Consider the following 27835-nt stretch of genomic DNA (forward strand, 5'->3'; position numbering starts at 1 on the left):
TAAATAAACATCCTAGCCCCCGCACCTGACCAATTTCTTAACTTTTCTTTTAACCATGTAAATGTTTCAGACGGAAACTGTTCGTTTTTGGTAATTATTTTTTAATTCCTACCGACTAAGAATGTGAATTTTCTATGTGAGCATTCTGCATCAGTCATTACCAGCCTCTCCATCTGTTGGTATTTGTGGTAACGAGGCAGTTTTGCAATTGAATTGAATGACTAGAATCTAAGTCTGAGTTTCCTTCTTTCCTTGGATGATATCCTTCTCTCTCCCCCTCTCTAAACAAAAATATGACTTTGTTGTAGTTTTATTTCTTTATTATGCTTGCTACCATTTATTTCTAGCGTTATACATGTTATTTATTTTCGAGTTTGTTTACTGAAAGTACAATTGCCAAAAATATACGAAATCTACATTTTTATGAAATTTTGAAGCCTCATCTTGGATATATGTTAGTTGATGTGGATATTCTGATGCAGGCTTATGGCCATCGTGTGAGAGTAGCAACTCATTCGAATTTCAAGGATTTTGTCTTGACTGCTGGATTGGAGTTTTACCCTCTAGGTGGAGATCCCAAAATTCTTGCTGGATGTATGTAAAAAATCAACTTGTTGATCTCATATGAATTATGATTCATTTTCATCTTTTGATTGAATGTTGTGTTGCAGCATTGCCGATGACTTAACTGTTGCACACTTTTTTGCTTTCATATTAATACTTTGAACGTGAATTTTGTATTTGATTTAATTTCTTGAAATGCTTTATCAAGAGTTTTGCAATGTGATCAAATCTAATTCGAAATATCGAGGTTCTTCATTTCTTTTGTTGGCATGTCTTTCATACTTTTTGTGATTGTATATGAATTCTTCTTTGTTTTGCCATTTACTTTTTACATTTAACCATTTTATGAGAAGCTCTAAAAATGAAAGCGCTTTGTGAAAATAGTTGACACAAAAAATTGGTTTGATTTTCTATATGAGTAAGTTCCGAGTTAGTTCTCTAATGGGGTTGACAAATAGGTTTCATTAAAAAAAATTCTTTGGTGCAGATATGGTTAAAAAAAAAGGATTCTTGCCATCAGGGCCTTCAGAGATCCCTGTTCAACAAAACCAAATAAAGGATATAATATACTCTTTACTTCCTGCATGTAAAGAACCTGACATGGATTCTGGCATTCCTTTTAAAGCAGATGCAATTATTGCCAATCCTCCAGTATACCGTTAGATTTAGCTACTTAATTTATGTTTATCTTTTGTATCTTGCTATTTTATTTCTCTCTTTTATTTATTCTCATTCTTGTCTTGTCTTGTCTTGGCATTTTCGCTTTTAGCATTTGGGTAATTTAGCATTTTAGCTTCATTGATGTCAATGTGTGCACTAATTTGTCTTTTTGTTTTGGTCAAATAGTTGATGGCTCCGATTCATTTTGGATTTTGAAAATGCAATTGAAATTGTGTTAGCTAGAGGCTTTTTGTTTTTTCTTCCCATGAAAGAATAATTCCTACAATTTTATTTCCTTTGGGAGACAAATGTTAATTGTATCTAAGATCCAAGAGATCAAATGGAATAGAAAAATGTAATTTCGGTCTCCTAGGAGATAGAAACATCGAACTTTGTGATGGAAACAAAAAGAAGTTTTGTTTCTTGATTGCAGTCATAGCTCAAATTGTACAGCAAAAATGCTATATGAAGAGACACATACTTCATTGATATGGAACTCCAATGCCTGTTTTTAGTTTATTCCTAACTGACAAGAATTCAATACTGGTTGCCCATGTGACTCTATTCTTTTAGCAATCATGTTATTAATAAGTCAAGGGCTTCCCTTTTGTAGATTTCCGCCCAGCTCGGTGTGTTACTTTGAATGAACCTGCTAGAAAATAATGGCATTTATGAAAGACTATTCACAATGATGTGCTGCATGGTTCCTTGCTTGGTTCTGTTTCTTTCATGGCAGCACAAAGGTGGGATGTAATTGATTCCGGTAACCAAACAGTCTGTGTGTCTGGATCTGTTGTCAGCTCTCAGTGATTTAATCTGCATTGGTAGACCGAAATGGTTCTGCCTCACATATTGCTTGTCAATCGTATTTCTCCTGAGTACTTTGACTTGTCTTTGTGGATTTCAAGTGCATGAAAGTTTCATGTTGGTCAGCATCTGTAGATAGTGTGAGAGATTTTCCTTTTCCTTAGGAACAAGAATGGGTAGCTGAACATTATTAGACAACTGGGAAAGTAAGCCTGAAAGTGGGTACTGATTTGTAGGAACCTAAACTGACATTGTAAAAGAAGCAAGATATGGGATTCCAGATTGAGAATATTTAGTTAAGATGCTGGTTATGGCCTTTACCTGATACGTTCGTTCCCAGCCATCTTGGCTCACCCAAGGTTTCTTTAAGCATAGCATTTTTCCTGAACATTTTCGTCAAGAGAAAACAGGTTTGGGGATCCATGGATTGTCAACTGTGGTTGACACTCCAGTTTGCCATTCCATTAACCCGCACACTCAATCATTTTCCTTTCTTTTGGTGGTGTTTGGTTACATAGGTAATGGATGAACAAATTCCTCAACTTTTTAAAGTTGAACTTGTTGCTTGCCATTATCTCTTAGTATTGTTTGTTTGTTTTCATGAATACGCTTTATGGTGAAAGGAAATGACAAATATGCACACCTTAGGAACATAATTCAAAGCTGTAGCCAAACAAATTTTTGTCTGCTAAATGCATTTATTTTTAAGGATCTGGTGGCCGTGTGGTTCTTGTCATCCAAACAAGATAAATTTTCTATCTGGTTTCCATTTTAGAATTAGATAATAGTTCTAAATTGATATGATAGAATTTTCAATTTGTATTGCTAGCAATATTTTGTTTTCAAAATAACCAGTTCCATTCAGTTGAGATTCATCCAACAATGAGTCTCGGATGGTGCATTCTTGTTTACCTTTTCACTCGATGGAAGTGTTTTTTTTTTTTTTGAATCACTTGCCATCTCCCCCCCCCCCCCCCCAAAAAAAAAAAAAATTAATAATAATAATAATAACAACAAAATAACTTCAGCTATATATATGTTTTTAAGCCTTCTTTATTATGGGAATATATGGATTTGGAAATGCTTTATCTTCTATGTTATCCCAGGCCTAGTATGTTCTGGTTTTCTCTCTTTCTGAGACTACAAAATTTGTAACTTTTAGAACCTCTTGTTCCGTGAATTAATTATGTGAATTACCTTTGTCCACCTCCAATCATTTTTATTTATTTATTATATTTCCAATTTTTTACTGATATTTTACTTTATGAAAACCTACATCTTTGCATTCTATGTTTCACATTCAGTTATTTACCTGGACAACATGTTTTCAAGGCATACACATGTGGCAGAGGCTCTGAAAGTACGTACCGCTTGCCATGGACGTAAGTTTTGTTTGGTAATGCAGTTTTACTTTGAAATGTGTTGCATTGCGCATCATTTATTGTGCATTTTATAATTCCCTGCTTCCCCTCTCTATTGTATTATTTGCTTCTGGTTACAAGGTTAGATGAGTATTAAGTAATTGCATGGTGAAAATGGAATTTTATTGTCTGTTACCAGGCCAACTAGTGAATTTCCACATCTGTTATCCCGTGTTAAGCAATCAGCTGGATATAGAGTGAGCCCTTACAATTTTATGTTTTGTGTCCTGTTAACTACTACTACTTCTCTTAATTTGATTTCTTTTGATGTTGTGGGATTTTTTGTTCTCTCTACATCTTGTATGAATTTTGCAGCTGTCATATCAAATTGTTGACTCTCTGATCTGGCTTGGAATACGGGATATGGTAAATGATCTTAGGATGAAGAAGTTGAAGCTATGGCCGGTCACCTATTTTAGTGGTTCACAAGGCTCAGAATCTGATGTGCATATAGATACATTTGGAGTCCTCACTTCGTTCCCAAACCAAAAGGTGGTTATTTAGATTTATATTCTGTTGTTAAACAACCATTTGCTTTAGTAACTTTTTTGTTACCCAAGGAAAGTTGGGTATTTAATAAAATATTACATATATAGCTCTGTTTTTTATTCTGCCTGTTCTTTTCACCCGTTTTTTCTTATTTTTTTGAGGGGAGGGCATAGCATAAGTTTGTGCAATGGGTTGTGCTCTTCTTTAAACAGTTTATTATTGTTATTTAGGTTTGTATCTTCTTGTTTCTTTTAGTTCTATCAAACTAGGGTAAGTGTCATCTGTTCATTCAGAGCAGTGAACTTAGATATAGACTATAGCATAGTTATCCAATTCTTTCGTAGAGAATATGGGTGGTATTTTAGGAGTGGACACTGGACTTTGTGCATAAGGTCAAGAAACAGATGAACCACATGCGTCTTTTGTAAATGTTTTTTTTCTTAAATAATGAAACTCAAATAAGATAAAGAGGGAACAATAGAAAAAAAGAGCTATGAAATAAATAATAAATAAAAATACAAAAACAAAAAAGAAGAGACCTTCCTAACTGCGCCTTGGTTGGTGCAATATGCATGTGACTTGACAATAATGTAAAAGCAATCTGCTTTTTCCTTGTCGAATTTTTTATTTATTTTTATTTTTAAGAGAGTAGAACTTAAAGCCAAGACAAAATTTATGATTTTTCTTGTCGTGGAACCTAAGGGTCAAATTAAAGTGGCTCACTATCCATTCCATCACAATGATATTGAATTAATGTGGACAGTTGGGTTTCCCAGAAATATTTAAAATGAAGCCATTTTTGTTACCATGATTGAATATTTGGCAGACCCTTTGATAAGAGAATGGAAGGCATTAATTTCTCATTGAAAGTGGTAACTAGTTTTGGTTAAATCTCTTTGTTAGGCAGGCAGTAAACTGAGAAAAATTCTTCCTTGTTTGTTGGGTTTAACATTAGGACTATGATCAAGGAAAAATATGTTTGTTTTATGTTTGAAGTCGGCCTCGTATGTGCTCGAAAAGAGCCTTAGTCGCGGATGACTCACATTAGCGACTAACATATTAGTCGCCCAAAGGGTGCATTAATTTGTTTAACTCACTTCTTTAGCTACTAAATCTTTTGTCGCGAAAACATAAAATATCTACGGTGACGAAATTACTGGTCGCCAATAGTGTTATTTAAGCTACTAAATGTTTAGTCGCGGAAAGGTTCATTCTTCTTTGGCTACTAAACAGGTTAGTCGCCTATGCTTTTTTATTATGTTTTGGCGACTAAAAATGTTGTCGCCAAAAGTGTTTTTCATTGTTTTGGCTACTAAATATTTAGTCGCCAAAAGCATTTTTTTTTTCTCTTTTGGCTACCAATTGCTTTGTCACCAAAAACGTCATTTTATATTTTTATTTTATTTTTTTCATTTTAATAAATTTTGTTAGAACCTGTATGTATCCACCGTAACCGGTAATAGGTATACAACCTATATATATTATCACCTATTCCGTAATGCATGTTTCACTTACAACCATCAAACAAAAAAGAACACCTGCTAATGTAAACTTATATACAAACCAACTATATATATTCCAATTACAAATAAAAACGTCATACATTTCAAATACGTTACCAAAACAATGTCCTCATTACACAACATTTTTACTATACTACGCATTGTAATGACCATTTGCCAAGGTACAAATTACCATGGTAATATGTACCACGACAAAAGGTAATCTATACATATACCAACAGAGCAATTAATACAAGCTCCAAAAATACTATGTACCCCGCCATAAATTATATGTACGATGCATCCAAATTTCACAGTCTATTGATTCTATACCACCAGAGCAATTAATAGAAGCTCCAAAAATACTATGTACCCCGCCAAATATTTTATGTACAATGCATCCACAGTCCACACAAAAAGTATAGGACGACAGAAAACTTCCCAAATCCTTGTAAAACTGTGAATTATCTTCCGGATAAAAAAATAGAAGATCCACATGTCAATGCCAAAAGCCATCTACCCAACAAAAACTACACCCATTAGTTCCATTGTAAACAAAAATTGTAAACAAAAAGTTATAGCCATCTACAAAACACAAATTGCAAGCATGTCAATTGTAATTGAAATTGTATTTAACTATAGTTTGAATTTAGGAATTTCAATATATTTTCTTTACACTTTAAATTGTATTGAAAGTGTACATTTAAAGTGCAAAGAAATTTCCCAAGTCAAGCATGAGCCCCAAGTCAAGTTTAGTCTAATGTGTAAACATATATGTATTTTATTCATAAATGTACATATATAGAGATGCTTATATAACATATATATTTGTAAGCTTTAATATATAAGCTTTAATATATTTTTATAAGCTTTATAGCATTTCTCACGCCAACTCCCAACGTACACATGCTAATTATGTCCCGTCTAACCCCACAGGTTCTATTTCACATGAGGAAGCTACTCGTGCCATCCCTACAGTTGTTCGGGAGCTGCTTTCAATTTTCGGCCCTCAAAGGCCTTTTCGGCTAAGTTTATGACGTTTTTCACGCCAACTCCCAATGTACACATGCTAATTACGTCCCGTCTGTCCCCACAGGTCCTATTTGACACAAGGAAGCTACCTGTGCCATCCCTACAGTGGTTCGGGGGCTGCTTTCAATTTTCGGCCCTTTAACGCCTTTTCCGGCTAAGTTTATGGCGTTTTTCATGCTAACTCCCAACGTACATGTACTAATTACGTCCCGTCTATCCCCACAGATCCTATTTTACACCAGGAAGCTACCCGTGCCATCCCTACAGTGGTTCGGGGGCTGCTTTCAATTTTCAGCCCTCGAAGGCCTTTTTCGGCTAAGTTTATGGCCTTTTCACGACAACTCCCAACGTATACGTGCTAATTACGTCCCGTCTGTCCCCACAGGTCCTATTTGACACAAGGAAGCTAGCTGTGCCATCCTTACAGTGGTTCAGGGGCTGCTTTCAATTTTCGGCCCTCGAAGGCCTTTTTCAGCTAAGTTTATGGCGTTTTTCACGCCAACTCCCAACGTACACGTGCTAATTACGTCCTGTCTATCCCCACAGGTCCTATTTTACACCAGGAAGCTACCCATGCCCTCCCTACAGTGGTTCGGGGGCTGATTTCAATTTTCGGCCCTCGAAGGCCTTTTTGGCTAAATTTACAGCGTTTTTCACGCCAACTCCCAACGTACACGTGCTAATTATGTCCTGTCTATCCCCACAAGTCCTATTTGACACAAGGAAGCTACCTGTGCCATCCCTACAGTGGTTCGGGGGCTGCTTTGAATTTTCGACCCTCGAACGCCTTTTTCGGCTACGTTTATGGCATTTTTCACGTCAACTCCCAACGTACACGTGCTAATTATGTCCCGTCTATCCCCACAGGTCCTATTTTACATCAGGAAGCTACCCGTGCCATCCCTACAGTGGTTCGGGGGCTGAGTTCAATTTTCGACCCTCGAACGCCTTTTTCAGCTAAGTTTATGGCGTTTTCCACGCCAACTCCCAACATACACGTGCTAATTACGTCCCGTCTGTTCCTATAGGTCCTATTTGACACGAGGAAGCTACCCGTGCCATCCCCACAGTGGTTCGGGGGCTGCTTTCAAATTTCGGCCCTCGAAGGCCTTTTCCGGCTAAGTTTATGGCGTTCTAGTAAGACGACATTTTACATAGGAGACTAACTGAACTAATATATTTTTCCAATATGACAATAATGAAGCTCATAATTGTCCAACGTATTAAACAGGGTCAATAGGGGGAAATAGACCCAAAATTATGTTGATTACAACCCAAATAAAGTCATGATTCAATGTTGACAACTCCTAATGCACAATGAGGGTTTCATTAATTTTTTTCACGTATTAGCGTCCTTTTTACGCAACAAAAATTACAATTGTATTAGCATCCTTTTGATTACAATCCAAAATTGTTGTCCACTAACAGACCCCAAAACTCTAGAAACAATTATAGACTTATTGTACATAGAAGCGTTACAAAAATATATACCGATTGACTCGACTAAAACCTACCGACTGTTTCTAACTTAAAAAATTCAAACAACATTTTAGTTTTCTAAAAATCGGTTTTCTGTACCTTTCAGTGCTCTCAATTTGCATTGTATCTTCACAGCTCTTCTCTCTCTCAAACTCATCAGTATGAACCAATAATGGCTTGCATGCACTTTACACCAGTCCAGTTGTACTAGTTATATTGTACTAAATCAAAATTCATTCCAATTTAACTTGGTTTATTCAATTAGTCTTAAATTTGAAATGACATTCAATTGGATATCACTGCTAATATAGTAACTGGCCTCATATTCATAGGCTCATCGTATTTGTTTTTGGGGAACTTAATATTTCATTCCAATCATGTGGTTACCTTATGGAAATCAGATTACAGTCCTGTGTGTCATGTATCAAAACACCACGTCGGCTGCTGCAAAGTCTACTCACTTTATGCCTCCAAACCTATTCGAAGCACAAAACAAAAAAAAATTTGAATAGCAACTTTAGGAAAACAATTTTATGTCAACATGATCCATATTTTTTGTAGGAGTTGAACTAGCTTGTTAAACAAAATTTTGTTTACCGAATAGTAGGATGACCATCTGAACCCTCCAAGAGGGTTGTGAGCCGTGACACCACGTCGTTCAAATGATTAAGTTGTACTTGTTGTGCCTCCCGTGCTTTTTTTTCTTCATCGACCTGTTTGATCAGCTGCTCTCTTTCCCTCATAATTTCCTCTCGATCTCTTTGGCACTCCTCTTTCTCCTTCAATAGCTCCTCGTGATCTCTTTGGCGCTCCTCTTTCTCCTTCAGCAACTCCTCGTGATCTTTTTGACGGTCTGAACGAAGAACCTCCAGTTCTGCTCTCATTGACTCCATATGTTTATTACGTGCTCGTGTCGCACTAGAAGCTGTGGAAGAGGGTTGTGGCCTATCCCATATCCACGCAAGTTATTTTTTTTTTCCCCGAGCACATGCCTTGATATTTCTTCATGGGTCAATGGCATCCCCGCATCGGTGGCTACCACTTGTAGATTCACCATATCATCCTGTCATGGCAAAAAAACAATAAAGTCAATATCGGAGAAGGAATGTAAAACAACTTTACTAATAGATATGCAACACACTTGGTTTCAACATTCAATACTCACATGTAGCTCACTACATTTGGGGTCAATCCAATCTCCCGTCTTCTTGGACTTGTGTGCTTTCTTATAAAATTCAGGAAAATCTATATCTCCATCCTCATTTGCCTGTTAGGTTTGGAAAAATTCCATTGACGAATTAGTACATGGTAATATTCAAAATCAAGAAGAATCAATCATCCATTACATTAGTAAATTAACTTCTCACCATAAGCGACATTGCTATAGGAAATGATCGCGATCCACTTGTATGATCATAGGGGACCATACCCCTATTTGCTTTACCAGCTTTTGAGCGTTTCTAAAAAAATAAGAACCAAAAAAAAAAAAAATAAATAAATAAAAAATTAGTGAAGAATTTTTACATATTAAAACATAAATTAATTTCAATAATGGGGTTTCTAATTCGGTTGTTACCAAGTGAGATTCATCTTTCCAAGCAACATCAATAAGATATTTCCAGTCTCCAAGCTCACTCCACTAGGCAGATGACTATAGGGGTCATCAACACCCTTTTCCTTAAGTTCGAGGAACTCTTGCTTTAGGTTGTACCTCCAATCATTGTATAGCAAATATGTCTTTCTATCGAGGATCTGTTGAGCTTGTTCATCATTATCAAAATCATCGCCGATAACAAACTTGTCCTACAAACATAATAAGAGAATTAGTACAACAATTAATTTATGCAATTACAAATAACATAATGAAGACATTATGGCAAGATGATTCTCATACTAGCACCGCTTGGATGACCGCATCTTTGGTAGTTTGATCAATTTTTCTCCATGACTACACGCTCTGAAGAGGGCACAACCACCTAATTTGAAGGCCCAACTCATTCGTCGCTGGGGTGGCATTCCCTCCTGTGATTGCGTTCAACACCCGATTGACATAGACATGTAATTTCTCCCATTTTCTCCTAGTAATTTTTTTCTGCACTCCTTTGCCTAATGTTGGTCCTCGTACACGAGTTGACCTCGTTTGCCTTGGTACAAAAGGGGAAGGAAGTCACAAATTACAAACATTGCTAATGAGCTTCAAAAAAAAAAAGGTAGCCGTAGTGGGTCTTGTTAATTTTTTCGCTGCCTACTGTTGCTGCCAGCTACTGTTTGGCTGCATAAAGTCAAACATAAATTATGCTACAACTTGGATTTCGCTGCCCACTATTTGGTTTTTTTTTTCTTTGTTTTTCTTTGTCTTTATGGGGTTTTCATTGCCTTACTTGATGACTTATGCACCTAAAAAAAAAAAAAACAAAACTTTTAGCTTATAACTAAGTTCAATGCTCTTACCCACTCCACCTGGCTGCGTCTCGTCCACCACCGTATGTGTATCATCTAGTGGTTGTGTCTCATCAGAGAACGTCAGCGGGGTGCCAATCTCCTGTGGACATGCTTCAGAGGCTGATAATACGTTGCCACTTGTTGCTCTCTTCCGCCGCCCCGTCTTGATTCCAGGAACCATGGTACCTACATTACGTACCAAACATACATGAATAATTGTTCCTGACAGATCTTTTGCATTACAAAAAGTCTACTTGCACATAAATAAAATACATAAAGGTTCTTAGATGAGAGACCCCCTCTTGTCTCTGTTCCATGAAACTGTCTATGTTTTAATGATCTTTAGAATTAATGTGCTTAATTATCACTGATAAGTACTATGTTTGTAAATGGTGCAGGTACATGGGAGCTAGGATACTAAGTGAGAGGCTTGCAAGTGAGGAATCAAAGTGATAATATCTCACTATTCAAAATTGTTATCAGATGATTTGATTTATCATTTACATTGAAAATTTTATTAATATAGTTGATGGGTTTCTATTTTATTGTTCATGTCATATATTAGGTGGATTTCAAGTGACAAATTATTTGGGGTGAGAACACTATGTGGGTGTGGATCGCATTATTTTCACCAATTATATGAATTTTTTGTTTGTATAGCATTCTGTTTTTTCTTTTTTACCATTTCTCTTTTTTTTTTTAAAATTTTTTTTATGGAGATTTTTGGTATTTCTCCTTGACTAAAAATCCTAAGATGACCTTACAGAAAAGAAAAGAACGAAACTTGTTACCATTGATTTGTATCTTAGAATTCAAACCCATAATTTTTCTCAATTAGAAATGAACCAAAAAATCATTTTTAGCAATACCACTTCTTTCTACAGTATACACCAGCTAACCTCTGAACACCTATTTGCAACCTCGAATCATCCTCATACACCAAACAGACTCCAAAACCATACAGCAGATCAGCAACCAACCAACAGCATACCCCAGCAGGCTCCTAAACATCAGCCTCAAACCATCAAGAAACAGGACAAAATCCATAGCAGCAGCAACCACCAATTAGGAGAGCAAAACACAAAACAACCACAATCAAGATATCAAAACATGTTTTAATCCTATCAAGAGCATTCGTTCCTGACAGACCAGCAACACAGATCAGCACACTAGATTCTTCTAGGTTATCTACCAAGACCATGGCATAATACTATTCAGTGTGTTTGGTTTGAGTTTTTTGAATTAAGTTTTTTGAAAACTGAGTTTTTTGGTTTTCATATTCTTTTGTTTTTAGTGAATATTTTTTAAATTTTAATCATTTTTTTTACTTTTTTAGATGCACCTTAGTTAGATGTATCTAAAAAGTAAAAAATTTGTGAAAAAATATTTTAAAAAATTAATAAATACATAAAAATACAAAAAATGTATTGAATTCTTGTATTTTTTTTTGTATTTTTGGTATTTAGCGAATTTTTAAAAGATTTTTTTTTGCAATTTTTTTACTTTTTAGGTGTATTTATGTTAGGTGTGTTTTAAAAGTAAAAAAATTGCTTAAAATATTAAAAGAATTCGATAAAAACAAAAAAACACAAAAAATAAGAAAGTAGAATTTTCTGAAAAGTATTTTCTGAAAAATGAAAACCAGTAACTTGATTGTTGCTTAACCTCTCACACAGATCATCCCAATACAAATTCAGTGGCAGCATAACTTCATGATTTTGCAACTTGAGCAAGTTACCCATAACTCAGAGTTCAACTTCTATTGCTGTAGCAACCTGACATCTGGAATTCTCTAGGATCCCAAACCCACAGGAGGCCACCTGATGACCCTTGTGAACCTGAGCATACAGTCCAGCATCAGCCAGCAGTAGTAGCAACAGACCAATGACCCTCTGCAGCAACACACCAGGGACCACACCATTTACCCTTTTACCATGAACTCCACCCAACATCACTTCCAATTAACAAACCAACAACCCTGAAATAGAGATCCCGCTGATGGTACCAAACAATTATTCTACATTGATGTCAACACTCAACATATGAGTATTAGTTCTCTTATTTTATTAGGGTTGCTAGACCATAAATAAGAAGCTTTGGCATTTTATTAGGAATGCTTCATTTTCCAAGTGAATGGCTAATATATAATACAAGGGAAAAAAAAAAGCACAGTACTTGTATATAGATAAAGTTGCTTTGCTAGACAAGGTAAAGTTTGGGCTAAGAATCGCTATGTTGACCATGGTTACATCAGAGGTCTCCAAGCATCATCTGATATTTCTAAAATTTAGCATAGGAGCATTTCTATCAGATTATTAGCTCACATCAGTTTCAACAATTCTTTGCCCAAAAACAGATACCATCATACCATAGATAGAATACTACAAATTTTCCAAAACAAATTTCAATATGATAGTACCTAACCCATCTTTGAGATTACTAGCTACAGAAATTAGGAACATGATCTACAAACTTTTCATCTATGCATATGGCAGAGCAACAAAAAAAAAAAAAAAAAAAAAAGCTCGAAATCTGTCAAATGAAAAACATACCAATGGGCATATGTTATAGTTCCATATATGATCGCATTCAATGTTGAATGTTTCTCTTTTGCTTCCTTAAACCATTGATCTGCAGCACTGTCAGAACAACAATACATAACTATTAGATCTCAAATATACATGATAGTCCATCCAGCCATTTGTACAACGTGACAAATATCCGTAAATGTCTAAAAACGACTCATTGCTACAGAGATAGTATTTAAGGCTCAGTCAGAGACGCCAAACTTCAAGGTTTCAAGTCCTATGCCAAACAAAAAGCTTTTTTGCTTCATAAAGGGTCCATGGAACATTTTCATCACACTTTGGTAGAATGTCTTTGAAAACTTGCATAATCATATCGAAAGATTTGTTGCTCCATTTATTATACACCTTCACATGAAGCATCTTAATTACGAAGGACAAGATGGAGAACTTTTCACACTCTGGATATACTTTGCGTTGAGCATCATCGAACAACTTCATGAACTTCAACAAATTGTGCCTCTCCGAACTAGTACATTCTTCGTCGATATGATCATCCATAAGACCACTGATGTAAATCTCTTCTAACATAGTTGGAAGTTCACCCACATTTTCGTGATTAGTTGTCATTCCAGCTTGGTGGCTTTCAGTATCATCGTTTCGCATAATAGGATAAGCATGAAACATGGGAACATGTTCCCCGTGGTGGTGGACCCAATTTCAATAAGAACATGCGATTCCTCTTCGAATCAAGTGCAACCGTATAACGTGTCGACTAAATTTTGTGCCGTTCAAGCAATCAACACAAGGACAACGGATTTCATCCTGCGGCCCTAAATTCTTCGTAGCGAACTCAATAAATGACTGAACACTTTCTAGATACTCTTTACTTTTTAGCCTATCTTTGATCATCATCCAACTCTTGTCCATTATTGGAACAGTAGACATCAAGCAAAGATGAACCTGGGAATGGACAACAACTTGGAAAAACACGCTATACTGGAAGAGAGCTTAAGTAAGTTTAAGGATTCGATTAGCATTGCAATAATGAAGTGAACGAAATAGTAATAACAGATCGGCATGTTTTGCCTATTTGTCAATTGCATATAGTTGGCTAATTTCACTAGTAACTTGGCATGCATTCATAAGAAAATGTGACATACATGAACAATTCTATGTGAAGTCATCTTAGAGGGAGACATATAATTGTAACTTTATGTAAAGAGAAACTAAATTTCAACTGTAATTATATTTTGTATTGACAATAACTCTAAAAAAGTGTGTAAACAAATTTATTTTCATATTTCAAATTAGTTAATTTAATTACATGGATTGATTGTTACTTCTAAGTAGTATTCCAAATATATACCCTTAATATGATTCTTCAATTCTATATTAATTAATAGGGGCATTTGCTAGTCTTGGTGCAAGATTAATTTATATTTAACAAACATTATACTAATTTCTATAAAGCACAAAGCATCTTAGAGGGAGACATATAATTGTAACTTTATGTAAAGAGAAACTAAATTTCAACTATAATTATATTTTGTATTGTTCATATACTAAAAAAATGTGTGAACAAATTTATTTTCATATTACAAAATAATTAATTTAATTAGAAGGATTGATTGTTCCTTCTAAGTAGTATTCCAAATATATACGCTTAATATGATTCTTCAATTCTATATTAATTAATAGGGGCATTTGCTAGTCTTGGTGCAAGATTAATTTATATTTAACAAACATTATACTAATTTGTAAAGAGCACAACGCATCTTAGAGGGAGACATATAATTGTAACTTTATGTAAAGAGCACAAAGCATCATCGCAAACTACTCAATCCCAACTAGGTTGGCACCAAGCAGAGAGCCCAATCATCTGCAAGCTCGACCCCAAGGGTTGGTGAGAAACCAAAGCCAACAAGAAAAAAAGGCAAGAAAAAAAACCCCCCAAAGAATCAAAACCCCAAACTACCATTATTTGGAATAAACCAAAAACCAAACACCCTATAGACCTATTAAACTCCACCCAGCAACCATCACCAACATCAACCAAAACATCAACAATAAACAAAGCATAAACAGCCCACACCCACCCCACCCGCAGCAACAAACCAACTGAGCAAAGCAAAGACAAACCCAGCAAAACAGAGCACACAAGCAAAGGTTATTCAAATCCTTTACATTACTCAGAAAACAGAAAACAGGGCAGGAGCATGTTGATATAATTACATTTTACAACGAAATATTTGTTCCTGCTGTAAACCCAATACTGGTGGAGCTTGCCCCTTTTGGAACAGCTTCACAAAACCGAAATTCAGAAACTAACAATGGCACTGATGGTATGCTCTGTTTATTTATTTTTTTCCCCCTTGTTAGTTGCTTTTTTATTTTATTTTATTTTATTGATATCTTGCTTTTACAAGTAGGTCAATGACCTCACCTACGATATCACCATTTCCAAGTCTTCCTAATATGTCTCCAAAAAAAGTATCTGTAATACATAATGTATATGTTTCTCCGTTGCGGTCATGGAATGTACATGGTAATATTTTTTGAATTTATTCGTATGTAATCAAACTTCTGCATTCTATTTCCTTTGACGTTGGATTTCGTTGAACTTGGACACAAAAAGCTTGACAATTATTGTAACCATTCTTTCAATCACGACTTTTTACATATTAGAGTCTTGTACGTACTTTTTAAAATCATTTCTTCTTTCATGGGGTTAATTTAGTACCTCAATTGCCCATACCCTTTAAATTCATTGCTCTCTTTAACTATGTAGTTAATTTTGTCACATGTTCATTGATTCATTGTCAGTATGTATTTACAATTTTGTAAATCATTTTGGTTTGTATTCCCTACGATCCACATCAAGGTTTTCCATTCACATATTTTAAAAATTCAGGTTTTTTGCTTGTACTTCTTTGTAATATGTTTGCAACGTCTTTCGATAATTTTAGTTCATGACATTATATTGTTAACCCGTGCTGAGGGGAGAAGAAAATTTGTTAACTGATAATCCTGGGGACCCAACAACAATTTGTATTTTGAATTTTATTAAGAAGACCCTCGTACGCAAATGATTCATGGCACAGGAAGTATATGTTCAATACATTTAAGTGAGGGCATTGTTGGGTAATCAACAAGATGTGGTTTTGGATGTATGGTAGTTCACAGGGTCCTAAGGCAAATTGTTTGTGGTTCTCTCTGAAACTATTTCTGCCTACATTATTAAAGGCATTAGAGTATGCAACTGAAGCTAATTAAATGGACACAATGGAAGTTATCATCATCAAGAGAGGCTACTAAAATCTGAGTGACTAGACTCGTAGTGCTTTTAATGGTTGCCACTACTTTGAATGTAAACCTTAGTTATATCCTATGTTTAGTTTTTTTGTTATTTTATTTTTATTTTTATTTTTCCATATATTACTACTAAATCCATAGTGGATGAGATGGGGTATTGAATAGGATGGCCGCGACTACCCCGTCCAAGTGATGCTAGTGTATGTAAAAATTGTAGATGTTTAAAAATGATTGGGGCTCTCAAACATTGTTTATAATGTAGTTGTAATTGGGGCTCTCAAATTTGAGTGTTTGATTACATTCAAAACATATGTTGTTCTAAATGCTGGGAACAACATAAATAGGATTTTAATCATCAGAGCAAAAAAAAAAAAAATTATAAGCAAATTAGACGGAATTTTTTTCCAAATGAAAAGGTACCTTAAATCTCCAAAAAGCACAGTAGAATGGAACTGGATTGTCACCTTAAGCTCCTTAGCTTACTTAGATTGCAGAGGTTTTGTCCTTGTGGTCTCAGATCCTCTCACTAACACACAAAACAAGGTCAAACATTATTTAGATTTCTCACCTATGCATGCATATATATATATATATATAGGGTTAGTTTGGAATATTCCTAAAACAGAGGTCATATATATATGCATTCATTTTAATCATTTGATTTCCTAAAACAGGGTTAGTTTGGAACATTTGGTCATATAGTTCAACAATCCACAATCGAGAATCAGAAATCGGCAATCTGAAATTTTAACCAAACCCATTCACGAAATCAGAAAAAGCCCTAAAAGTTGTTTGCGAAATCAACAAAAAATGAAAGAAAAAAAAATTAAAAACCCTACAGAAATCGTTATAGACACGGGGATGGGAGATACAAATAGACAGACCCAAATCGACAGAGAGGGAGAGAGATGAGAGACAAATACCTGTGGCCAGCAATGGTGACTAGCGATGATCAGCCAGCGCCGGTGGCCAGAGCCAGTGGCTAGCGATGGTGATGATCGGCGGTCAGGTTTGGTATCGACTGGTGGTGTGTGAGGTCTGTATGTTGGTGTGTGAGACAAAATAGTTCCAAAAATGTGTCTGTGAAATATATGTACTGGGCGCGAATCTTTAATGAGTTTCCCTCTAAATTTTTTTTTGAAGATTTAGCGACTAAATCATTATTTGTCGCCAAAAATCCTTTTTGGCGACTAAAAATTGGTCGCGAAAAGCATCCTATTTGGCTACTAATTCCAATTTTTCGTCGGCAATGTTTACTTTACAACGACTAACTTAGTTTTGGTCGCCATAAATTCATCAAAAATACGCCCATCTTTTGGCGACAAAAAATTTTTGTTGCAAAATGGTAGCAAACAACAACTACAACTAAGTTTGGTCGCCAATAATAATATATGGCGACTAAATTAATTTAGTAGCTAAAAATATTAAACAAATGCCGACTAAATCAGGTTTTTAGTCGCCTAAAATGGTGCTCTTAGTCGCCAATTTTAGTCGCCAAATGTGCATTTTGTTGTAGTGATACAAGGGATGCATAAAGATTGTTATAAATGTTATAATGCTTATGTATGGTTAAACAACCTTTCTTCATATCTTGTCGAATGGGTTCCTACATGCCTTCTCCAGAGCCTTTCATCATGCAATTGTTTGTCATCTCAGTTTACATACTTCTGTGTTTAGTTGGAAAAATTAAAACCATTTTTTTTTGGGTATCATTTTTGCTTGTATGTTCTCTATGTCGTTATGTTTCTCTCTTTTTCCTTCTCCTTTTTTCTTTGTCTTTTTCCTTTTTGGTCCATGTTTATGAGCTGGCATGATTGTTATTAGAAGAATATCAATTTCAGATTTATTGTCATCTCTTGTATTTCAGATTGGGGACACAAGGTTGATGTGGTAGGATCTTGCATCAAATTATGAACCTCCTCAGGAGCTTGTAGACTGGCTTAAAGCTGGGCCAAAGCCCATCTATATTGGGTTTGGAAGCCTTGTAAGTATCCTTCTTAGTAGTCTTTAGATTTATGTTCTTTTTTTGTGAATTTCCTATTTTCTGGTGGCTACTTAAACAAGTTAATTTCTGTGTGGTGACTATTATGTTCTAGAATAACAAGTTATTATGTTAGAGGATTAAGAAGAGGGAATAATATAGTCATTTTTCTCTTATTTAGTTCTTCAAATTGCACTTGTCTTGTAGGCTTGGGTTTCTTCCTTGCGCTTTACTATTATTAATATCTATTATTAATTCTGTTGACAAAATGATTGTATTTTGATTGATTTGATGGAAGTAAAAGCCTGAGCAAATGATAATTGTATGTGTTGATACAATGCTTGGAGCATCTAATGAAGCATTTTTGTTTGTTTTTGTGAGCATCATCAGTTTTTATCATTTTCAATTTATTGTTTTTCTGAATTTTCCCTTGTCAGTTTATTTGATAATAATGATCGAGTGAAGTAATTGAGTAATTATGGAAATTGTTAGAAGATTACTGAAGAGAAACCTAAAGCAATTTTCCACTCAACATGGAAGGCCCTTTGTTAGCATGTTTAAGTGATGGCTCTATGGATATTTTCTTCATTAGCTTGATGAAGTCAAGTGTAAATTCTGTTTATGTACCCTAGTCCTCTTCTGTTTTAGCGTTAACTATTCTGTCACACCCCAAACCGAGGCATAACCGGCCATGGCCCATAGGGACTTAGCCCAAGGCACACGTAAGCCTATACATGAATCCAAAATCACAAAGAATAAATGTGATGATAACCCAGAAATAAATAAATCAAAATCCACCAGTGACAAGTCACAAGTATAAACGGCAAAGCCAACCGTAATCAATACCATCTAAACTTATAGGATATAAACAGCCCACATATCAAAATAATCCTAAATGAACCTCAATAAAAATAAAAAGAAATATGCACAAACTTGACACAACAATCTAAAACAATATAAATGAATGTCCTAGAGGTCCATGCAATTGAGTCCCCACTACGCCATGAGTCCACTCTAAATCCTTCTAACACCTGAAAATGATAAACAACTAAGTTAGCTGATAGCTTGGTGAGTAACAACATGGATAGTAAATTCAGTTTTGAAAACAGGGTTCAATTCCAAAATAAGATATATATATATATATATATATCACAGAAACTAGATTGGCATACAGTTTGATAAGAATAATCTGTTTGAAAGAGAAGGTTCCATAGTTCAACAGTTAAAATACTCACGTCTCTCAAGAACATGATAAATGACATTTTTCACTTAAAACAGATTACAACATGAACACCAATAATTTTTTGGGTACCAAAAAATAACAAGTAACATGCCACATAATTCTCAAGGCTATAAGCCTTGTTGGATCCGATACCGAACTAAGAGTCATCCTCAAGGTGGCAACCTAGGCCTTTTCTCTAAGATGATCCGATTGAAGGTCACCTAGCCTAACCTAAGTCTTTTTCTTACAATTGTTGAGCACTAGAGTCATCACGGCCCAACCCAGATCTATTCCCTAGTGGCCAGAGTCACCACACACAGTGGAATAATTTCCCTGGACTAAAATATACAGATGGTCCCAATAATCAATACACATCAGTTTCGCAAAACATGGTAGTTCACTATTATAAACATGAGGCCAAAATAAATAGTTTACAGTATGCTAAGTTCACACATGTTTCAGAAATAATTTGATTCCATTGATAATATAATAATTTATCAAATCAGTTTAGTCTTGAAACAACAATTTAATTTTCCAACAGTTCAGGATAGGGGAACATTTCTTAAAATATGTAGCATGAAACTACTCACCTGAAAACGAAATAATATAATTTTCGAATAGAGTATGAAAGTCCAACTAGTGCCCTGAACCAAGTATGAAAACTACACGTCACTACTAATTTAAAAATACTAAAGAGAATAATAAACTAAATACCCTACACTAAAGCGCACTAACACAGCTCAACCCCACTCACTGTTACTATTAAATAATACCTAAGTTCATGTTCTTCAAGGTCTAAAATTACCCAAGATATGGGTTTCGATCGAAACTTAACTAAAAGTAACTTTAAGATAAAACAGAGTTTTAAACAAACTTTCCCAATCTATTCGCTAATTTTGAAAATTACAAAATCCACTCTATGCTGTTCAAAAAATTCCAAAACCCTCCAGATATCAACTAATATATCCTAAGTTCCAAACCTAATTGGTTTTACTTGATTTGGTTATCAAAATAATTATCTACAATTAATTATATCTAAACATGTTGTTTTTTGTAGCACTTTAAAGAAATTAATGGTTCTCTTAGTATACAAAAGTAATCAATGTAAGGCCAAAAATGTACGAAACTAGACTCATAACTGGTTCTAATGACACTAATTTGATAATTTTCGGAACTATACCCAAAGAGAACGATGCTTCCGAACTTACTGTTTTAAATCAGTTTTCTTGACGGAATTGAGCGCATTAGTTTATATGGATTTTGACTCCCAAAAATTACGGGAAAATTCAGATATGAAATTCAATATGTAATTATTTACTGTAAAAATTTTAGTTTAAAATTCATTCATTTGATATGGTTTCTTGATTTTTAAAGTTTGTGATTCTGTACAGAATTTTTGGACTAAGAATTACACCATTCTTTATACATGAAATTAACTCCTCAGATTTCTTAACTGTATATATATATATATATATACACAAATTACATACACCTACAACCTCCCCATCAATGAATTAAATCATAAAATAGAATAAGGATAAAGAAACAAATATAAAATAAAGAAGAAAGTTAGAACCCTACCACACATCCAAATGTTCTTTGATTGCAACTTCTTGTTTTTTTTTTTTCCCCTCTCTCAAACCCTCTCCCCGCTGTGTTGTTGCCCTATGTCGTGAACAAAATAATAGAGTAGGATTTGTGTTTATTTTATTTTATACTAGTGGTGGGCATATATAGGTCAAATAAATAGATAAATATACAAAATACATATATACGTTATATGCAACTCAAATGGTAAGAGTCATATATATTAACATTGTGGTCTAGAGTTGAAGTCACACTCTTCTCTCTCTCTCTATATATGCATATATTTTTAATAAAAAATCTTACCTCCAAATTAAAGCATTTCACCATAAATTTATTTTAGATTTAAAATTAATTAAAAAACCTCCCAATAATAATTAGTTTGCACTTAAAGTATATTTTTTTTAATAAAAAATCTTACCTTTAAATTAAAGATTTTCACCATAAATTTTTTTTTAGATTTAAAATTAATTAAAAGACCTCCTAAAAATAATTAGTTTACACTTAAAGATTCACAAACAAAATATTTGAAATTATAAAATAATTATTACTTAATTATTTATTTGATTTATATATTCGGGTTCTAAACAACAGTATATGTTCCCAAATTTAAGTTATTTCTTTCATTGCAGCCCGTTCAAGAGCCTGAGAAAATTACCCAAATAATTGTGGAAGCACTTGAAACAACCGGACAAAGGGGTATTATTAATAAAGGCCGGGGTGGCCTTGGTAACTGTAAGTTTCCGTTTTCATCTTTGATTCTCTATGCATTCAATTAGACTGCTCCAGTCCCATTTTAATACTTTCTTTTTTGAAAGTCGCATTTTATGTATCCATTTTTGAAATTCCAAATTTTTAATCATTACTTTTTCATATTACCCGTCTTTAATTTTATTTGTAAATGTAATCCTGATTCCAAAATATTTATTTAAATAAAGGAATTTTTATAAATATATTATTCACAAATGCTTTCCTTAAACTGTTGGGCATGGTTGTCAACCATGCCGTGTGAAATGGAACAAGGAGCTTGTGTTGTGTAACAAAATCTCCCCTTATATTTGTCTTCTCTGCTTGCCTATTTAATGTATTAGTCTATTTATTTTGCTCTTTTTTTTTTTTTCTCCCCCCCGGGCGGCGGAACCAAAGGACTTTGTGTACTTCAAAGCACTTTGTGCCTGTTTGGTGCAGCTTAAAAGCTACTTATTTCAGCTTTCAGCTTAATTTAAGCTATTCCCCCCCCCCCCCCCCCGGTGGCAGAACCAAAGGACTTTGTGTACTTCAAAGCACTTGCCTGTTTGGTGCAGCTTAAAAGCTGTTTATTTCAGCTTTCAGCTTAATTTAAGCTATTTTGATGTGTTTGGTTTAGCTTATAGTTTATAGTTTATAACTTTTTGGAAGTCAGAAATCAGCTTATTGTTTGAGTGGGGCAGGAGATGCTTAATTTATAAGTCAGAAATCAGCTTATATTCATAGTTATAAGCTATAAGCTGTTTAGGCATAAGTTATAAGCATTTTCTCACAGCTCTACCAAACAGGGCCTTTGTGTACTTGCTGGACAATTGCCCTCATGATTGGCTTTTCTTACAATGTGCGGCTGTGGTGAGGCCTCACTATTTAGGAGTTGTTTGGGATGATCTAAATAAGTGCACTTTTTATTTTTTTACGAAAAAATGTGCAGAAAAATAAAGAGGTGATGTAATGAAAAAAAGATAAAAAGATGGATTATATAGGGGATGCCAAACCACCCCTTAGTTTGTGGCCATTTGGAGTTTCTTAGTTCGACCCATTTTGTCCATTTGGATATTAATCACCAAAAAAAAATTAATTGTTCAAACCTTAACAATTGAACAAAATAGCAGTTCGGTTGTTAGTATCCGAACAATTAATTTTTATTCAATTGTTGATATCCGACTAATTGATTTTTAATTGATAGTTGATATCTTACAATGTGCATCTGTGGTGAGGCCTCATTATTTAGTTCGTGGCCATTTGGATTGCTGTACTTTTACACACACAGCTTACTGTAGATTGCTAATTCCATGTGTTATATTGTGTCCTTGTTGAAAACAGAAATCCCTCTTAGGGGAAAAAAAAAGATTTCTTTTCAATTTGAACCTGGTTACTGCAAATATTATGTCTCTTGCTGAAAACCAACTGAACCTAGACAATAGCTGTGAATCAATAATGTCACGACCCAAACCCGTCCTTAAAAGTTTTGTTCATGATCGGCTTATACATAGGCCTCAAAACAAAATTTTAGAATAATATTTAACCACATACGGGGCCTTAAGCGGAAGCAATATCAATAAAAAACAACATCTATTGAGCTTGTGCATACATAATGGCTTAATTAGGTTTAAGCATTTAAATACATTCCCAGAGTTACATATACAATCACAAAATTTATATAGATCTCACCCACACTTATATAAGACTTAATAATTTACATGACTCTCAACACAAATTAAAGCCTCCACACGGAGACATACCCCAGGTGACTTGGCAAACAGAAAAACCTCAGTACAACGCTAGTGTCAATCCCCGATGGCTCACCTACATAAATATACATAATAACGAGGTGAGCAAGGCTCAGTGAATAATAGCAATGTAAGGAGGTTAATTACTTGAGCATAGTCTTAAAGAGTATAAATAAGCTCATCAAGTCATACACAGATCTTGTTCATAATTATATTTCAAAGCAGCCTCCGGCTTGCATGTGATACAGAACGGCCTCGGGCCCGTATAGGATACAGAATGGCCTTAGGCCCGCAGATCATACAGAACGGCTTCGGGCCCATATAAGATACAGAATGGCGTTAAGCCCAGATATGATACTGAATGGCTTTAAGCCCAGATATGATACAAAATGGCTTTAAGCCCACTTTTACTAATAGAGACAGAACGACCTTAGGTCTATAACAGTGCCATTGTTCAATTATGTCCGTTAATTCAATCAGAGCACAATGTCAATAGTATGTGTCATTCTCAACAACTATATAAAAATCATGAGCACCAGAAGTAAGTATAGCATATCGTTACACTACTATTACTCATAGTGATAAGTTTCTGACAGCAGTGGGACGATGTCCTCGTCTTGACCTACAAATACAATGCACATAGCATTATAAGAATATACCCGTTTCCTTACTCTACTCTTTAATCAATTAGTCATATCGGTTCTAAACTCATTAGTCTTCAATAAGTCATAATCCATGTCTCAGAAGATAGAAGGAATTGATAGGAAAATGGATCAGACGGAGAAATGGTACAAAATTGGTAGATAGAAAGTGAGCAACTCTCACTAATTTGGGCATATCTATTTCTTTACTTATAATTTGGAAGTGAGACCACTACCATTGAAAATTAGACTTCCGGAGCTTGATTTTAGGCTCAAGAATCACTCAAAATGGAGTCCGGATGCAAAAGATATGCTTATTTGAAGTTACCAGGTATAAGCTGAAACAGGGTTGGCCGCACGTGCGCCCAATTGGACCGCTTGTGCGGCCCAAATCCGCTCGAGCGGAAAAACCGGCCGTTCGAGCGCCCAAAGAGCAGAATGAAAATCTCTTTTTTTCTTCATGTTCCGCGCATGCGGTGCCCGTGGCCGCTCGTGTGGTCTGGGCAAAATCAGACAATCCGAAAATGGTTGTATAATTTGGAACCCCTCCTTTTCAAAATCAAACCTCAATTTCATGTAAATCAAAGCCTAAAACTCTTTAATACATGATAAATTTCACATTATTAGCTTCCATCAAAGATCATAACCCCAAAATACTACCCAAATTCCCAAGCATAAGAACAGGATTAAGAACTAAAACACAAAAATATAGAGTGGACATGGTTTGGGGTCCAAAGTTCACTTTCATGGTGAAATTCTTCTTTAGCCTCTTGAAGAACCATAACCCATACACACAATCATAGATAACCCAAGAACTCACTCTTTAGCTTATGATCTTCAAGTGTTGAGAGGGAGAATCTTACCTTAAACCTTTTCCATCACTTGTTTTTGCATAACTATGATGAATTCAAGCCAAGTCTTTGATGTCTTCTTCCATTTCTTCTCTTTGAGTTCTCTCTCCCCCTCTCTCTCTCTCACGTATCATCCTCTCTCCTCTAGATATTTTTGGACTCTAAGAGATGAGTTCAACTCCTCCTCTCACATACATATATACATTTAAATATACACACACATAAGTTTAACACAATAGGGAAAGCCAAATGCGGCCTTAAGAATCGCACGAAATCAAATTTAAATTAAACTTCCCAGGTGACTCTAAAAATTGTGCTGATCATAAATATGTCCTATGTTCTGGTTTTTGAAGCCTCTAAGGCCTTCAATTTGCAGTACAAAATTAACCACCTAAATGTGCATGAACGAATCAGACAAATTAGATTTCCAATTAATTTTTTCAAATAGTTCTAAAAATTCTCATTAACATACTCAAGTACTCAATTTTGATTTCTGAACCTGTAAAGGTCGGTAATTTCAATTCTAAAGCCGTAGCTCAACAGATAATTCTTCAGTCAGAACAGATATCATTAAATTAAAAGACATTAACCCACAAGGGCATAAAGGCAACTTCTGATATGGATTTTGGGGTCGTTACAAATAATCTTCTCTCTGACATGATAATTCTCTTCCACTTTACATATTGCGAACTGTTTTCAGTTGCGAAAATGGTATAAAAATACATGCGTGGTCTACAAATGCAGTTTCAAGATCGTTTACCCAATCTCAATTTTGATGAGAGTTAAAAACTGTACCAAGATTTCTGCTCACGATTCAAATTTACCAATCTATTGAGCTTCGGTATTTATAGTTCATCTAGCAAGTTTGAGGGAAGAGATCCTTATGCATGCTCAACGCATTTTAATGACAAATAGTCTACATATGTAATGTTACAATGAGTGTGTTTTTTTTTCGTCTTTTTTCTTTTTTCTTTTTTTTGGGTACATTTTTGGCTGTAATAAAGTTATTTGAATAATAAGTCTTTCAAAACTTCAACTTTATTATGTGGTTTTCTTCTTAACACTGTAGACAATTCTTATTGCTATGTGGTTTTGCTTTCAGGTGCATCATGGAGATGTGGGAACAACAGCTGCTGGTCTTAAAGCTGCAGTAATGGCTTCATGACCCATTTTTCTCTACTTTCTGTTACATGTAATTCTGTTTGTCTTATGTTTTTATTACATGTTGTTGTATAGTGTCCCACAAGCATTGTACCTTTTTTCGGTGACCAACCTTTTTGGGGAGATCGTGTCCATGCCAGAGGAGTAGGTCCCCCTCCTATACCAGTCGATGAGTTCTCACTTACCAAGCTGGTTGATGCAATTTCTTTTATGCTAGATCCAAAGGTAACTTCCAATTTTCTAGACGGCTTAATTTTCCTACTACAATTTATGTATGCTATAGTTGTCCTCAAAAGTGCTTACTATTCTGGTTTCAATGTCCCCGGCAACCCCCTTTAACGGAAGCCAAAAATTAAAGTGATATTTGTCCGATTTGGTGTAGCTTCTTTTCCGTTGTACCAAAAAAAAAAAAAAGAAAGTAGAAACTTAAAACACCCTTTCCCCTGCTTTTCAGTAATCAATTTTTCATAAGTTGTAAGAAGCAGCTGCACCAAACAACCAGCCATAGATTTGCAAAATAAAAAAAATAAAAAAGAAGAAGCTATAGGTAGTCCCAAAAGCTGCACCAAACAAGGCGGTTATTATCAATATGAACAAAACTGTATGCTGCTCTACATTGTTTTAGAAAATTTAGGGTAATTTTTGGGAAAAATTGGGCCGAGCTGCGAGTTGGGCTTTGAGGCCCAAAACGCGAAGGACTAAGTAAAAAGGCCGTAAAGGATACTCCGGCCCAGGAGAGCAAGGTTACTCCGGCCTTGGGGAGACAAAGTTACTCCGGCCCAAGGAGGTGAAATTACTTCGGCTCACAAATGATAAAGTTACTTCGGTTAGAGGATTGTAAATGTACTTCGGTCTGGGAGCAACTTGAAGTTAGACCGGCCTTGAAGTTATATCGACCTTAGAGGTATACCGGTTTGGGAGTTAAACCGGTCGAGAGTCGTTGGTTCGGTCCAAACACACCATAGGTTGAACAGATGAGAAACCGATATAAGGGAGAGTAAAGGGAAGGGCTGAACTAAGGATAGTTCGGCCTACTTTACTTCGGTCAAATGGTAGTTCGGCCATGGAGAAAACCATCCCACTTGGTTTAAGCAGTGGGGGAGGGTGTAAAAGGATAAGCATTATCCTTAGGAGTATGAATCCTAGGAGGACTTTGCATGGAGAAATACAAGTCCTACTAGGATTGTGCCACGGGAAACTTATAAAAGCCCACAAACATCACCTTGGAGGAGGTAAATTGAACACAATTATTTTTGAGAGCATAAAACTTTGTCTATTTGTCAAGCTTACTGACTTAGGCATCGGAGAGGTTTCCGGCACACACCCGCCGGCTAGCTCACGTTTGTGTTTTCAGGTGATAAAGCGACGTCGTACGGAGGAGCGTGGACTTGGTCAACAGGATTATACGAGGAGAATTATTTCCTCCCCGTACACATTGTCTTGTTAGAATGCTAGAAAAATATTTATATTTCCGCAAATGGCTTCAAACTTGACAGACAATGCAGGTAAAGGAGCGTGCAGTGGAACTTGCCAAGGCCATGGAAAATGAAGATGGGGTGACGGGAGCAGTGAAAGCTTTCTTTAAACATCTTCCTCGAAAGAAGCCTGAGCCTGAGACAGCACCCTTGCCCTCCAATCTTTTCTCAATTAGAAAAAGTTTTTGTTCTTCCTAAGTCGTCTGG

The 27835-nt window shown here is 35.3% G+C and overlaps 1 pseudogene across 1 annotated transcript; it reads left to right on the plus strand.

Annotated features, from left to right (window-relative positions):
• The first annotated feature begins 201 nt into the window (after window positions 1–201).
• LOC114265657 (sterol 3-beta-glucosyltransferase UGT80A2-like) lies at window positions 202–27835 on the plus strand (annotated as a pseudogene). The gene is made up of 11 exons (XR_014351317.1): window positions 202–594; window positions 1052–1232; window positions 3364–3413; window positions 3592–3649; window positions 3768–3944; window positions 18104–18220; window positions 21656–21758; window positions 22546–22622; window positions 26095–26142; window positions 26229–26378; window positions 27659–27835. The product of XR_014351317.1 is annotated as a sterol 3-beta-glucosyltransferase UGT80A2-like (transcript).

This window comes from Camellia sinensis, chromosome 14 (genome assembly GCF_055761805.1).
Source record: "Camellia sinensis isolate YWXY chromosome 14, ASM5576180v1, whole genome shotgun sequence".
Lineage (NCBI taxonomy): Eukaryota > Viridiplantae > Streptophyta > Magnoliopsida > Ericales > Theaceae > Camellia > Camellia sinensis.